The sequence below is a fragment of the Schistocerca piceifrons genome, chromosome 1 (assembly GCF_021461385.2).
Source record: "Schistocerca piceifrons isolate TAMUIC-IGC-003096 chromosome 1, iqSchPice1.1, whole genome shotgun sequence".
In the NCBI taxonomy this organism is placed as follows: Eukaryota; Metazoa; Arthropoda; class Insecta; order Orthoptera; family Acrididae; genus Schistocerca; species Schistocerca piceifrons.
In genome coordinates, this window is record NC_060138.1 from 1,098,367,289 (window position 1) to 1,098,381,968 (window position 14,680).

A 14,680-nucleotide genomic window follows, 5' to 3' on the forward strand; every position below is an offset into this window, starting at 1 on the left:
TAGATTCATACTGCATAAGTTAATAAGAGACGGGACTGATCCACCATGGTACACAAAACACATCAGAACACTGTTGCAGAAGCAACAAAAATGCATGCCAAATTCAGATGAATGAAAAATCCCCAAAACTGGCTAAGTTTCACGGAAGCTCGAAATTTAGTGCGGACGTCAATGCGAGAAGCTTTTAATATTTTCCACAACGAAACATTGTCTCAAAATATGGTATAAAACCCAAAGAGATTCTGGTCATATGTAAACTACATCAGTGGCAAAAAACAATCGATACCATCACTGCACGATAGCGATGGAAATGTTACTGATGATGGTGCCACTAAAGCGGAGTTACTGAATACAGTTTTCCGCAATTCCTTCACGAAAGAAGACGAAGTAAATATTCCAGAATTTGAAACCAGAACAGCTGTTAGCATGAGTCACATAAAAGTAGATATCTTAGGTGTTGCGAAACAACTCAAATCACTTAAGAAAGGCAAGTCCAGATGGTACACCAATCAGGTTCCTTTCAGAGTATGCACACACAATAGCGCCTTCCTTAGCAATCATATACAAGCGCTCACTTGACGAAAGGTTTGTTCCTAAACAATGGAAAGTAGCACAGGTCACAGCAATATTCAAGAAAGGAAATAGGGGTAACACATTGATTTACGGACCCATATCACTGACCTCAATTTGTAGTAGTATTTTGGAGCATAAACTGTACTCGAACATTGTGAATCACCTTGAAGAAAATGACTTACTGATACATAACCAACATGGATTCAGAAAATATCGTTCTTGTGCAACACAGAAGTAATGAATGCTGTCGACAAGGGATCTCAGATCTATTCCATATTCTTAGATTTCCAGAAGGCTTTTGATACCGTTCCTCACAAGCGACTATTAATCAAATTGCGTGCATATGGAGTACCGTTTCAGTTGTGTGACTGGATTCGTGATTTCCTCTCAGATAGGTCACAGTTCGTAGTGATAGACGGTAAATCATCGAGTAGAACAGAAGTGATATCTGCCGCTCCGCTAGGTAGTGTCATAGGCCCTCTGCTGTTCCTGATTTACATAAATGATCTAGATGACAATCTGAGCAGCCCCCCTAGATTGTTTGCAGATGATGCTGTATTTTACCGTGTAGTAAAATCATCAGACGATCAATTCTGATTACAAAATGATCTAGAGAGAATTTCTGTATAGAGCGAAAAGTGGCAATTGGCACTAAACAAGGAAAAGTGTGATGTCATCCACATGAGTACTAAAAGAAATCCGATAAATTTTGGGTACACTATAAATCGCACAAATCTAAGTGCTGTCAATTCCACTAAATACCTAGGAATTACAATTACGAGCAACTTAAATTGTGGGTAAGGCGAAACAAAGACTACGCTTTGTAAGCAGAACAGCTAGAAGATGCGACAAACCCACTAAAGAGACAGCCTACATTACACTTGTCCGTCCTCTGCTGGAATATTGCTGCGCGGTGTGGGATCCTTACCAGGCAGGATTGACGGGGGACATAGTGGTGAGAGTGTCACTGATATGATACGCGAGTTGGGTGGCAATCACTGAAACAAATGCGGTTTTCTTTGTGGCGAGATCTATTTACGAAATTTCGACCATCAACTTTCTCTTCCGAATGCGAAAATGTTTTGTTGACACCCACCTACGTAGGGAGAAATGATTATCATAATAAAATAAGAGAAATCCGAGCTCGAACGGAAAGATTTAGGTGTTCTTTTTTTCCACGCGCCATTCGAGAGTGGAATGGCAGAGAAGTAGTATGAAAATGGTTCGATGAACCCTCTGCCAGGCACTTAAGTGTGAATTGCAGAGTAACCATGTAGATGTAGATGCAAGTGATACTAACACATGTTATTATGAATCATGGCACTATATAGTTTCTGAAATAAGTTAACAAAACTTTTCGTGGATAACTGACTTTCCTCTTACACTTCTAATAATAAAAATGTTCTTGCTTTCAACTGAATCACAGACGTGTGAACAGAGAGCAGTTAGTATTTTACACTATCTTCACGTCTCATGTTAAACATGTAGATGGTGCTTTCTAAATTGTATTCCTTGTCCACAATTCTTGCTGGACTCATTGCAACTACAAGATAGATTTAGTCTCGAAATATCTGACATCCAAGAAATTACTTGTTTAAGACGACTTGTTATTGTAAATACACCACACCTTCTGTTCAACATTATGCAATACCTTACTGCACGAAATAACTACTCCTTGTGCACATCAGCCGTTGACTGCACAGTACCGCCGGCCGGAGTGGCCGTGCGGTTCTAGGCGCTACAGTCTGGAGCCGAGCGACCGCTACAGTCGCAGGTTCGAATCCTGCCTCGGGCATGGATGTGTGTGATGTCCTTAGGTTAGTTAGGTTTAATTAGTTCTAAGTTCTAGGCGACTGATGACCTCAGAAGTTAAGTCGCATAGTGCTCAGAGCCATTTGAACCATTTGCACTGTACCACTTTCCAGACAGAATGCCTGCTGCTCACGGTTCTAGTCACTTTACGTGTTAGTAGGTTTGCAGGGTACTTTCTGGAGTCAAGGATAAGATTATAGGGGTATGATGTTCTTATCTCCAATGCCACCCTCCACCCTCCCCCCCCCCCCCTGGCCCCGAACCTGAGGCAGTTATATGTGGTACATTCAAGGAGGTCCTCTTCCGCCTCACACTTCACCCCTCTTCCTCCTTCCGTGAACCAATAAGAATCAGAATCAAGCTCCTCTCTCCCCCTCCCTGCTTTTATTATTAGAGAAATCGCAGGGGCTTTGTCATTCTAGGTCTGTACGCTGCAGCGAGAGAACCATCAGCAGCAGAGGTAGATCAGCTTAAGAAATGGTGGTAAATGTTACTATAATTCATGCGGTGTGGTTGAATTACTGTAAGTCAATGGCATTATGCAACCGGAAAACGGCGATTCGTGCTAACGTAATTTTAGAGGTAAGATAGTTCGATATTGCAGTGTGTAGCTGAATTACTATAATTTAATGAAACCTACATCTACATCCATACTCCGCAAGCCACCTGACGGTGTGTGGCGGAGGCACATGGCATCTTCCGCAAAAAGGCGGAAAATATTATTCCAGCCACTCCTCTAGGCGAATTGTGTAAGAGATTGTTATCTTATTTAAAAACGGTAGCCAATATTACCGTAATTAATGGCCCCACACGGTCACCTTAAGGTTTTGTATCTTAATCACCACAAGCAGCAGCAATGTATTGGCCAGTTCCTGCAAGCACTCCACCTCCTACTGCTATTTACAATTTCGGTCGATTTTTTCACAAATACGCACTCTAAGTATGTGAGTGAACAATTAACACAGAGAAACAAATAAAACTATTGTTACCAGGAGCATGTCCCTGCATTATTAATGTCATAGTTAGTTATAAACATGGCATAAGCAATACATGTCTCACTTGTACACTATTGGCCATTAAAATTGCTACACCAAGAAGAAATGCAGATGATAAACGGGTATTCATTGGACAAATATATTATTCTAGAACTGACATGTGATTACATTTTCACGCGATTTGGGTGCATAGACCCTGAGAAATCAGTACCCGGAACAACCACCTCTGGCCATAATAACGGCCTTGATACGCCTGGGCATTGAGTCAAACAGAGCTTGGATGGCGTGTACAGGTACAGCTGCCCATGCAGCTTCAATACGATACCACAGTTCATCAAGAGTAGTGATTGGCGTATTGTGACGAGCCAGTTGTTCGGCCACCACTGACCAGACGTTTTCAATTGGTGAGAGATCTGGAGAATGTGCCGAACATTTTCTGTATCCAGAAAGGCCTGTAGAGGACCTGCAGCATGCGGTTGTGCTCCCTGCCACACTTGGATAAGCAGCTGCCAGCAGAAAGTCGTATACTCCTAGCTCACTTATTTGTTACATAGTTTAATTCTTAATTTCTTTGCGTGTTTTTGGTACTTGCATTGTTTAATTCATAAATTTCGGGCGTATTATAGTATTTGAGAGTTGTAGCATCGCGTTTTAGTACCTGAATAGTGTAAATTCGCGTAGTCTCCTTCCGCCGCCGAGCAGTGTGTCAGCAGTGCGCAAGTAGCAGCGTTACTGCATTTACTAGGCAATCTTGTATTTTAATAACCGTTTAAATTTTGTGTCGATTTGTTTGTGCTCTCTGTAGATTAGTTCGGACGTTCTTTGCACAACAGTTTTTAGCATGGATAGGGACTGCAACTGCTGTGTTCGGATGCAGGCTGAGTTGGCATCCCTTCGCTCCCAGCTTCAGGCAGTGTTGGCTTCGGTCACACAGCTTGAGGCTGCTGCCAATGGGCATCTTTGTGGGGGTCCTGATGGGGGTTTGTCGGGGACGGCCAGCTCGTCCCACGCATCCCCCGATCGGACTGTGGCTGGCCGGGATACTGCCCACATTGAGGCTGATCCCTCACCTGTGGCAGAGTGAGAGGTCGTCTCGAAGTGTGGCAGGGGGCGAAAGACCTTCCGGAGGGCTGAACGGAAGGCCTCTCCAGTTTGTCTGACGAACCGGTTTCAGGCTCTGTCTCAGGCTGATACTGATCTTCGGCCGGACGTGGCTGCTTGTCCTGTTCCAGAGGTTGCCCCTCAGTCTGCAAGATCCAGGGGGTCGCAGAGGGTGGGCTTACTGGTAGTTGGGAGCTCCAACGTCAGGCGTGTAATGGGGCCCCTTAGGGATATGGCAGCAAGAGAGGGGAAGAAAACCAATGTGCACTCCGTGTGCATACTGGGGGGAGTCATTCCAGATGTGGAAAGGGTCCTTCCGGATGCCATGAAGGGTACAGGGTGCAACCATCCGCAGGTGGTCACTCATGTCGTCACCAATGATGTGTGTCGCTATGGATCGGAGGAAATCCTCTCTGGCTTCCGGCGGCTATATGATTTGGTGAAGACTGCCAGTCTCGCTAGTGGGATGAAAGCAGAGCTCACCATCTGCAGCATCGTCGACAGGACTGTCTGCGGACCTTTGGTACAGAGCCGAGTGGAGGGTCTGAATCAGAGGCTGAGACGGTACTGCGACCGTGTGGGCTGCAGATTCCTCGACTTGCGCCGTAGGGTGGTGGGGTTTCGGGTTCTGCTGGATAAGTCAGGAGTCCACTACACGCAGCAAGCGGCTACACGGGTAGCAGGGGTTGTGTGGCGTGCACTGGGCGGTTTTTTAGGTTAGATGGCCTCGGGCAAGTACAGAAAGGGCAACAGCCTCAAAGGGTACGGGGCAAAGTAAGGACATGCGGGGACCAAGCAGCAATCGGTATTGTAATTGTAAACTGTCGAAGCTGCATTGGTGAAGTACCGGAACTTCAACCGCTGATAGAAAGCACCGAAGCTGAAATCGTTATAGGTACAGAAAGCTGGCTGAAGCCAGAGATAAATTCTGCCGAAATTTTTACAAAGGCACAGACGGTGTTTAGAAAGAATATATTGCATGCAACCGGTGGTGGCGTGTTTGTCACTGTTAGTAGTAGTTTATCCTGTAGTGAAGTAGAAGTGGATAGTTCCTGTGAATTATTATGGGTGGAGGTTACACTCAACAACCGAGCTAGATAAATAATTGGCTCCTTCTACCGACATCCCGACTCAGCAGCACTAGTGGCAGAACAACTGAGAGAAAATTTGGAATACATTTCACATAAATTTTCTCAGCATGTTATAGACTTAGGTGGAGATTTCAATTTACCAGATATACACTCCTGGAAATTGAAATAAGAACACCGTGAATTCATTGACCCAGGAAGAGGAAACTTTATTGACACATTCCTAGGGTCAGATACATCACATTATCACACTGACAGAACCACAGGCACATAGACACAGGCAACAGAGCATGCACAATGTCGGCACTAGTACAGTGTATATCCACCTTTCGCAGCAATGCAGGCTGCTATTCTCCCATGGAGACGATCGTAGAGATGCTGGATGTAGTCCCGTGGAACGGCTTGCCATGCCATTTCCACCTGGCGCCTCAGCTGGACCAGCGTTCGTGCTGGACGTGCAGACCGCGTGAGACGACGCTTCATCCAGTCCCAAACATGCTCAATGGGGGACAGATCCGGAGATCTTGCTGGCCAGGGTAGTTGACTTACACCTTCTAGAGCACGTTGGGTGGCACGGGATACATGCGGACGTGCATTGTCCTGTTGGAACAGCAAGTTCCCTTGCCGGTCTAGGAACGGTAGAACGATGGGTTCGATGACGGTTTAGATGTACCGTGCACTATTCAGTGTCCCCTCTACGATCACCAGTGGTGTACGGCCAGTGTAGGAGATCGCTCCCCACACCATGATGCCGGGTGTTGGCCCTGTGTGCCTCGGTCGTATGCAGTCCTGATTGTGGCGCTCACCTGCACGGCGCCAAACACGCATACGACCATCATTGGCACCAAGGCAGAAGCGACTCTCATCGCTGAAGACGACACGTCTCCATTCGTCCCTCCATTCACGCCTGTCGCGACACCACTGGAGGCGGGCTGCACGATGTTGGGGCGTGAGCGGAAGACGGCCTAACGGTGTGCGGGACCGTAGCCGAGCATCATGGAGACGGTTGCGAATGGTCCTCGCCGATACCCCAGGAGCAACAGTGTCCCTAATTTGCTGGGAAGTGGCGGTGCGGTCCCCTACGGCACTGCGTAGGATCCTACGGTCTTGGCGTGCATCCGTGCGTCGCTGCGGTCCGGTCCCAGGTCGACGGGCACGTGCACCTTCCGCCGACCACTGGCGACAACATCGATGTACTGTGGAGACCTCACGCCCCACGTGTTGAGCAATTCGGCGGTACGTCCACCCGGCCTCCCGCATGCCCACTATACGCCCTCGCTCAAAGTCCGTCAACTGCACATACGGTTCACGTCCACGCTGTCGCGGCATGCTACCAGTGTTAAAGACTGCGATGGAGCTCCGTATGCCACGGCAAACTGGCTGACACTGACGGCGGCGGTGCACAAATGCTGCGCAGCTAGCGCCATTCGACGGCCAACACCGGGGTTCCTGGTGTGTCCGCTGTGCCGTGCGTGTGATCATTGCTTGTACAGCCCTCTCGCAGTGTCCGGAGCAAGTATGGTGGGTCTGACACACCGGTGTCAATGTGTTCTTTTTTCCATTTCCAGGAGTGTAGACTGGGACACTCAGATGTTTAGGACGGGTGGTAGGGACAGAGCATTGAGTGACATTATACTGAGTGCACTATCCGAAAATTACCTCGAGCAATTAAACAGAGAACCGACTCGTGGAGATAACATCTTGGACCTACTGATAACAAACAGACCCGAACTTTTCGACTCTGTAAGTGCAGAACAGGGAATCAGTGACCATAAGGCCGTTGCAGCATCCCTGAATATGGAAGTTAATAGGAATATAAAAAAAGGGAGGAAGGTTTATCTGTTTAGCAAGAGTAATAGAAGGCAGATTTCAGACTACCTAACAGATCAAAACGAAAATTTCTGTTCCGACACTGAGAATGTTGAGTGTTTATGGAAAAAGTTCAAGGCAATCGTAAAATGCGTTTTAGACAGGTATGTGCCGAATAAAACTGTGAGGGACGGGAAAAACCCACCATGGTTCAACAACAAAGTTAGGAAACTACTGCGAAAGCAAAGAGAGCTTCACTCCAAGTTTAAACGCAGCCAAAACCTCTCAGACAAACAGAAGCTAAACGATGTCAAAGTTAGCGTAAGGAGAGCTATGCGTGAAGGGTTCAGTGAATTCGAAAGTAAAATTCTATGTACCGACTTGACAGAAAATCCTAGGAAGTTCTGGTCTTACGTTAAATCAGTAAGTGGCTCGAAACAGCATATCAAGACACTCCGGGATGATGATGGCATTGAAACAGACGATGACACGCGTAAAGCTGAAATACTAAACACCTTTTTCCAAAGCTGTTTCACAGAGGAAGACCGCACTGCAGTTCCTTCTCTAAATCCTCGCACAAACGAAAAAGTGGCTGACATCGAAATAAGTGCCCAAGGAATAGAAAAGCAACTGGAATCACTCAACAGACGAAAGTCCACTGGACCTGTCGGGATACCAATTCGATTCTACACAGGGTACGCGAAAGAACTTGCCCCCCTTCTAACAGCCGTGTACCGCAAGTCTCTAGAGGAACGGAAGGTTCCAAATGATTGGAAAAGAGCACAGGTAGTCCCAGTCTTCAAGAAGGGTCGTCGAGCAGATGCGCAAAACTATAGACCTATATCTCTCACGTCGATCTGTTGTAGAATTCTAGTACATGTTTTTTGCTCGAGTATCATGTCGTTTTTGGAAACCTAGAATCTACTCTGTAGGAATCAACATGGATTCCGGAAACAGCGATCGTGTGACACCCAACTCGCTTTATTTGTTCATGAGACCCAGAAAATATTAGATACAGGCTCCCAGGTAGATGCTATTTTCCTTGACTTCCGGAAGGCGTTCGATACAGTTCCGCGCTGTCGCCTGATAAACAAAGTAAGAGCCTACGGAATATCAGACCAGCTGTGTGGCTGGATTGAAGAGTTTTTAGCAAACAGAACACAGCATGTTGTTCTCAATGGAGAGACGTCTACAGACGTTAAAGTAACCTCTGGCGTGCCACAGGGGAGTGTTATGGGACCATTGGTTTTCACAATATATATAAATGACCTAGCAGATAGTGTCGGAAGTTCCATCCGGTTTTTCGCGGATAATGCTGTAGTATACAGAGAAGTTGCAGCATTAGAAAATTGTAGCGAAATGCAGAAAGATCTGCAGCGGATAGGCACTTGGTGCAGGGAGTGGCAACTGACCCTTAACATAGACAAATGTAATGTATTGCGAATGCATAGAAAAAAGGATCCTTTATTGTATGATTATATGATAGCGGAACAAACACTGGTAGCAGTTACTTCTGTAAAATATCTGGGAGTATGCGTGCGGAACGATTTGAAGTGGAATGATCATATAAAATTAATTGTTGGTAAGGCGGGTACCAGGTTGAGATTCATTGGGAGAGTCCTTAGAAAATAAAGTCCATCAACAAAGGAGGTGGCTTACAAAACACTCGTTCGACCTATACTTGAGTATTGCTCATCAGTGTGGGATCCGTACCAGATCGGGTTGACGGAGGAGATAGAGAAGATCCAAAGAAGAGCGGCGCGTTTCGTCACAGGGTTATTTGGTAGCCGTGGTAGCGTTACGGAGATGTTTAGCAAACTCAAGTGGCAGACTCTGCAAGAGAGGCGCTCTGCATCGCGGTGTAGCTTGCTCGCCAGGTTTCGAGACGGTGCGTTTCTGGATGAGGTATCGAATATACCTCCCGAGGACATCACGAATGTAAAATTAGAGAGATTCGAGCGCGCACAGAGGCTTTCAGACAGTCGTTCTTCCCGCGAACCATTCGCGACTGGAACAGAAAAGGGAGGTAATGACAGTGGCACGTAAAGTGCCCTCCGCCACACACCGTCGGGTGGCTTGCGGAGTATAAATGTAGATGTAGATCCTGCTGAAATGTAGGGCTTCGTAGGGATCGAATGAAGGGTAGAGCCACGGGTCGTAACACATCTGAAATGTAACGTCCACTGTTCAAAGTGCCGTCAATGCGAACAACAAGTGACCGAGACGTGTAACCAATGGCACCCCATACCATCACGCCAGGTGATACGCCAGTATTGCGATGACGAATACACGGTTCCAATGTGCGTTCACCGCGATGTCGCCAAACACGGATGCGACCATCATGATGCTGTAAACAGAAACTGGATTCATCCGAAAAAATGACGTTTTGCTATTCGTGCACCCAGGTTCGTAGTTGAGTACATCATCGCAGCCGCTCCTGTCTATGATGCAGCGACAAGGGTAACCGCAGCTACGTTCTCCGAGCTGATAGTCCATGCTGCTGCAAACATCGTTGAACTGTTCGTGCAGATGGTTGCTGTGTTGCAAACGTCCCCATCTGTTGACTCAGGGATCGAGACTTGGCTGCACGATCCGTTACAGCCATGCGGATAAGATGCCTGCCATCTCGACTGCTGGTGATACGAGGCCGTTGGGATCCAGCACGGCGTTCCGTATTACCCTCCTGAACTCAGCGATTCCATATTCTGCTGACAGTCATTGGATCTCGACCAAAGCGAGCAGCAGTGTCGCGATACGATAAACCGCAATCGCGATAGGCTACAATCCGACATTTATCAAAGTCGGAAACGTGATGGTACGCATTTCTCCTCCTTACACGAGGCATCACAACAATGTTTCACCAGGCAACGCCGGTCAACTGCTGTTTGTGTATGAGAAATCGGTTGGAAACTTTCCTCAAGTCAGCACGTTGTAGGTGTCGCCACCGGCGCCAACCTTGTGTGAATGCTCTGAAAAGCTAATCATTTGCATATCACAGCATCTTCTTCCTGTCGGTTAAATTTCACGTCTGTAGCACGTCATCTTCGTGGTGTAGCAAGTTTAATGGCCAGTAGTGTAATATAGACTGCGCAACTTCAGGTGTGCCTCAGGGCAGCGTAATAGGTCCGCTACTTTTTACGATTTACATTAACTGTCTGGTTGATGGTATTGACAGAGGCAGTAGACAGTCTGCCGATGATGCTGTGGTGAACAGGAAAGTAGTATCACACAAAAGTTGTGAACAGATCAATGAGGATTTGCAGAAATAAATGCGTGGTGTAATGACCGGCAGTTATCTCTCAATATTAATAAGTGTAACCTACTGCGTGTAACAAGGCAAAAATCCCCATTAATGTACGAGTACAAAATAAATGCCCAGACTTTGGAAGTGGTAACACCCGTCAAGTATCTGGGTGTGACTATTCGAAATGATCTCAGAAGGAATCATTGGATTACACAAGTAACGGGTAAGGCGAACTCTAGATTGCAGTTTATTGGTAGAATCCAGAAGCGGTGCAGTCCTTCAACAAAGGAAATAGTTTACAATACGTTAGTTCGTCCAGTCTCACAGTATTGTTCGTCTGTGTGGGACCCTTACCAGTTGGGTCTTATCCCAGAGATTGAGAAGGTCCAAAGAAGAGCGGCATGATTCGTGACTGGTACATTTAGCCATCGCGAGAACGTTACAAATCTCATAGTAATTTCGAAGTGGGACACACTTGCAGATAGACGGCGCGCTAAACGGAAGGGGCTGCTCACTAAATTCCGAAATCCGATCTTCACCGAGGATGTAGAGCATATATTATTACCACCAACTTTCAAATCGCGCAATGAACACCATTCAAAGATAAGGGAAATTAGAGCTCGTACTGAGGCGTTCAGACAGTCGTTTTTCCCTCGCGCGAGCCGCGAGTGGAACAGAGGGGGTGGGGGGGGGGAGGGGGGGGGAGAATATGACTTTGGCGCGAATTGTGCCCTCCGCCACACACCGCTTGGTGGCTAGCGGAGCATATATGTAGATGTAGAGTTAAGCGAAGTTCTGGTAGAATGTTAATTGTTCTGTGGTTGCAAGTATTACAGGAGCTGCAGTGGAAGCGGAATTGATTCCGACTAATTTTTAACTGAAATATGTTTTGAATAAAATTCTCATAGTAGCTGACTCTGCGCGTGTTACCGTTTTTTTTTTTTTTTTTTCGAAATTTGTCGCAGCGCACAACAAGAACAACTGAAGTTCGTATTCAAAACAAATCAGGTCACAGGTTCTAAAGTAAGTGATATAACTAACATGTGGCAATGCGCGGATGGCGTGGAATGATCACATCACCGAACTTATACTTCACAGTGTAAATAAATAGCTAAAACATAGAATGCACCGATACATACAATTAATGATACATGGTGGGAATATCTAATGACCATTTAGTCGTCGTATCTCGAAAATGTGGCTATTGTTATCAGTTAACTTAGGAATATGAATGTGAACGTCTTACTTCTAAAAAAGCAGATGACAGAAAAACGAGTCCGAGTTCTGTTATAAACAAAAAGGTTGTACGAAAATATAACATTGCTATTACTACATCGAGATCAGAGAAGCTTCTTCATAATACTGAATTGAATCGATGAAAATTAATATGCAGCATCGCCCCCCTTGAATGGCTATGACAAAGGTTGCAATAACTTGGAGCAGCCATACAAATGTACCATTAGGGGTTTATTTCATGTGATACTGAAAAAGTGTACATAATAATTACCTTGTTGCAAACACAACAAATTATAATAGACATATTATTCAGCAAACACTGAAAACACTTATGGAATATTCCGTCGGTTCTTGGTGGAACATTGATATAATAACAACTTGAATACACGGTGTTAATGCTCCAAATAATATTTATTTAATAGTTCGTTATTAACCGCCTTTCGGCTTCTTCAGCCATCGTCAGTTATCTGACGATGGTCTAAGAAGCCGAAAGTCCGTTCATCAAGAACTATTAAACATTATTGTGGAGCATTAGTACCGTGTATTCAAGTTATTAAGAGCAAACATTGGTTAATGGGAAGTAATCAGAGTATAACTTCTTGTGTGGTTGCATATTCTCTAATCTAGCTAGCTATTTGGGTAACACTGTCACTTCATGTCGGATTACTCGTCTTCCAAATACATTTTGTAAACGGAAGTCATGAAAACACCCGTTAATCACTGCTTGTAATTAACATTTAAAATATTCAAGATCACTTCATGACCTAGTTCACTGCATTTTGCAGTTCAGAGTGCTCGACATACATCTTTGGTGATTACATTTCCTTCTAATACAGTTAAAAATTTTCTAATTTATGAGGGAGAGGACGTCAGGATCGGTTCGCATTGTGGCAGATGATGATCACGAAAGCTGGTACCGAAGAAATGGCGCAGACAATGTCACTCGACAGTGTTATGATCCATCTTGGTAGCCAGCCTCTAAACCAAAATCATCGGCTGGAATAATCGACGGAAACCATCAGTTCGTTTCGTCAAGCATCTCAAAGTCACCTCTCTCAGATCGTCAGTTGTGGTGTGCATGAAGCAGGCATACCGCAGAATTACTGTCACGTAGAGTTTGACCTGTATAGGATATAGAAAGCACGGGTCAGTTCAAATTGAAACGTCCCCTTTGAACAATTACACATGACTGTGCTTAAACTGAGGCATAATATTTTTTAGCTCAACGCAATCTGACTTTCAAAAATCCCTACAAAAGAATGGCCCTGACTAACATTAACCTATCCGTTTCACAAATCACTTACCTCACAAAAATCTTCGTTATTCGAACTACTGCAATACAGCGAGCGCCACTACTGCCAGCTAAATAAAAGATTCAAACTACTGAAGGCACTAACTACTGATAGGCATAGTTAGCAAATGAAAGATTTTCATAGAGAACAAACAATGTATTTCCCTTAATAATGTTCAAAAGTCATAATATATATAGCAGTTCATGACATCCCTTCTTACAAATGTACTGTTTCTGATGGACACACGTCCAGATCATCAGCTCTCAAAAATCCGCCATCTCACTTCCCCACATCCTCCAGTGCTGGCAGCTCACCTCCAACTGCGCAACGATACACGCTGTTAACATCCAGCTGCCCAACACTACAATGGTAGACAACAATGCAAACTAGCCACAGACTGCACACAGCACAGTCAGTGATTTTCAAACAGAGCGATACGTGGCGTTACCAATAAGAAAACCTAAACAGCCTACTTACATAGCCCCCATGCTCCCCACAAAAAATTTTACAAATTGTTTTGGGCACTGGCCAATACATATTTGTTAAAAAAATTTTCACAATTACAATAACAAAGAAATCATATGCACACACTTATTGATACAATGTTGGTCAAAAGTTAAAATTTTCTCACAGTCCATAAAGACAGTCCTGATCATTGATCACAGTATTAATTACAATTTTATGCACAAAGTCTGAGCAGTAAAAGAAAATGCACATGGAAATAGTGGATTTCCATGCAGTCTTGAAGAAGTAGTGTTGTCCTTCCAACGGAAAGACAGTGCTGACTCTTGACATGCAGACAGGTAATGGGCCACGACAGAGCAAACCCACAGCAGAGTCAGTCGAAAGTTTGAAGCATATTGGTAGGTAGGTCATCACAGATCAGACCCACTGTAGTCCTAGTAGAGATTATGGTATTGGTGGGCCATCAAAGATGCAGAGCCACTGTAGTCCTTGTAGAAATAATGGTATTGGTGGGCCATCAAAGATGCAGACCCACCGTAGTCCTCGTAGAGATGGCCAGCAGCCATCCGTTGCGACTGTGCAGGTGCACAATCACCATCGAAGAGTCTTGCAGACAATATAGCAAGTCCATGAACCACCACTTGTGCACTCACAAAAATTTTTTTTTGAAATGTCCTTAGAATGAGCAATGCTGTTAACCAGTCCCTTGCTGAATTATTAACACACGTGCAAAGACTATCAGTCCCTACTTCTCACATATTGTCCATATACTATGACCAACAAAAACGTGTGCAGTGAAATGTAACTTACAAGTTAATAATTTGATGAACTGGTGCCAATTACAATTTTATAACGTAAGAATACAATAACAAAGGTACAAAATACATCATTAAAGAACATAACAATACAGATAACATTTGTAGTAGCACAGGCTTTACAAAAGAATAGAAATAAACAGATACATCAGTGTTACAGGAATTATGACATAAGTAACTATATAAAACAATGAGAATAATTTTTGAAACATTAATTTCACACATGAGCATTAAAACAGAACAGAATAAA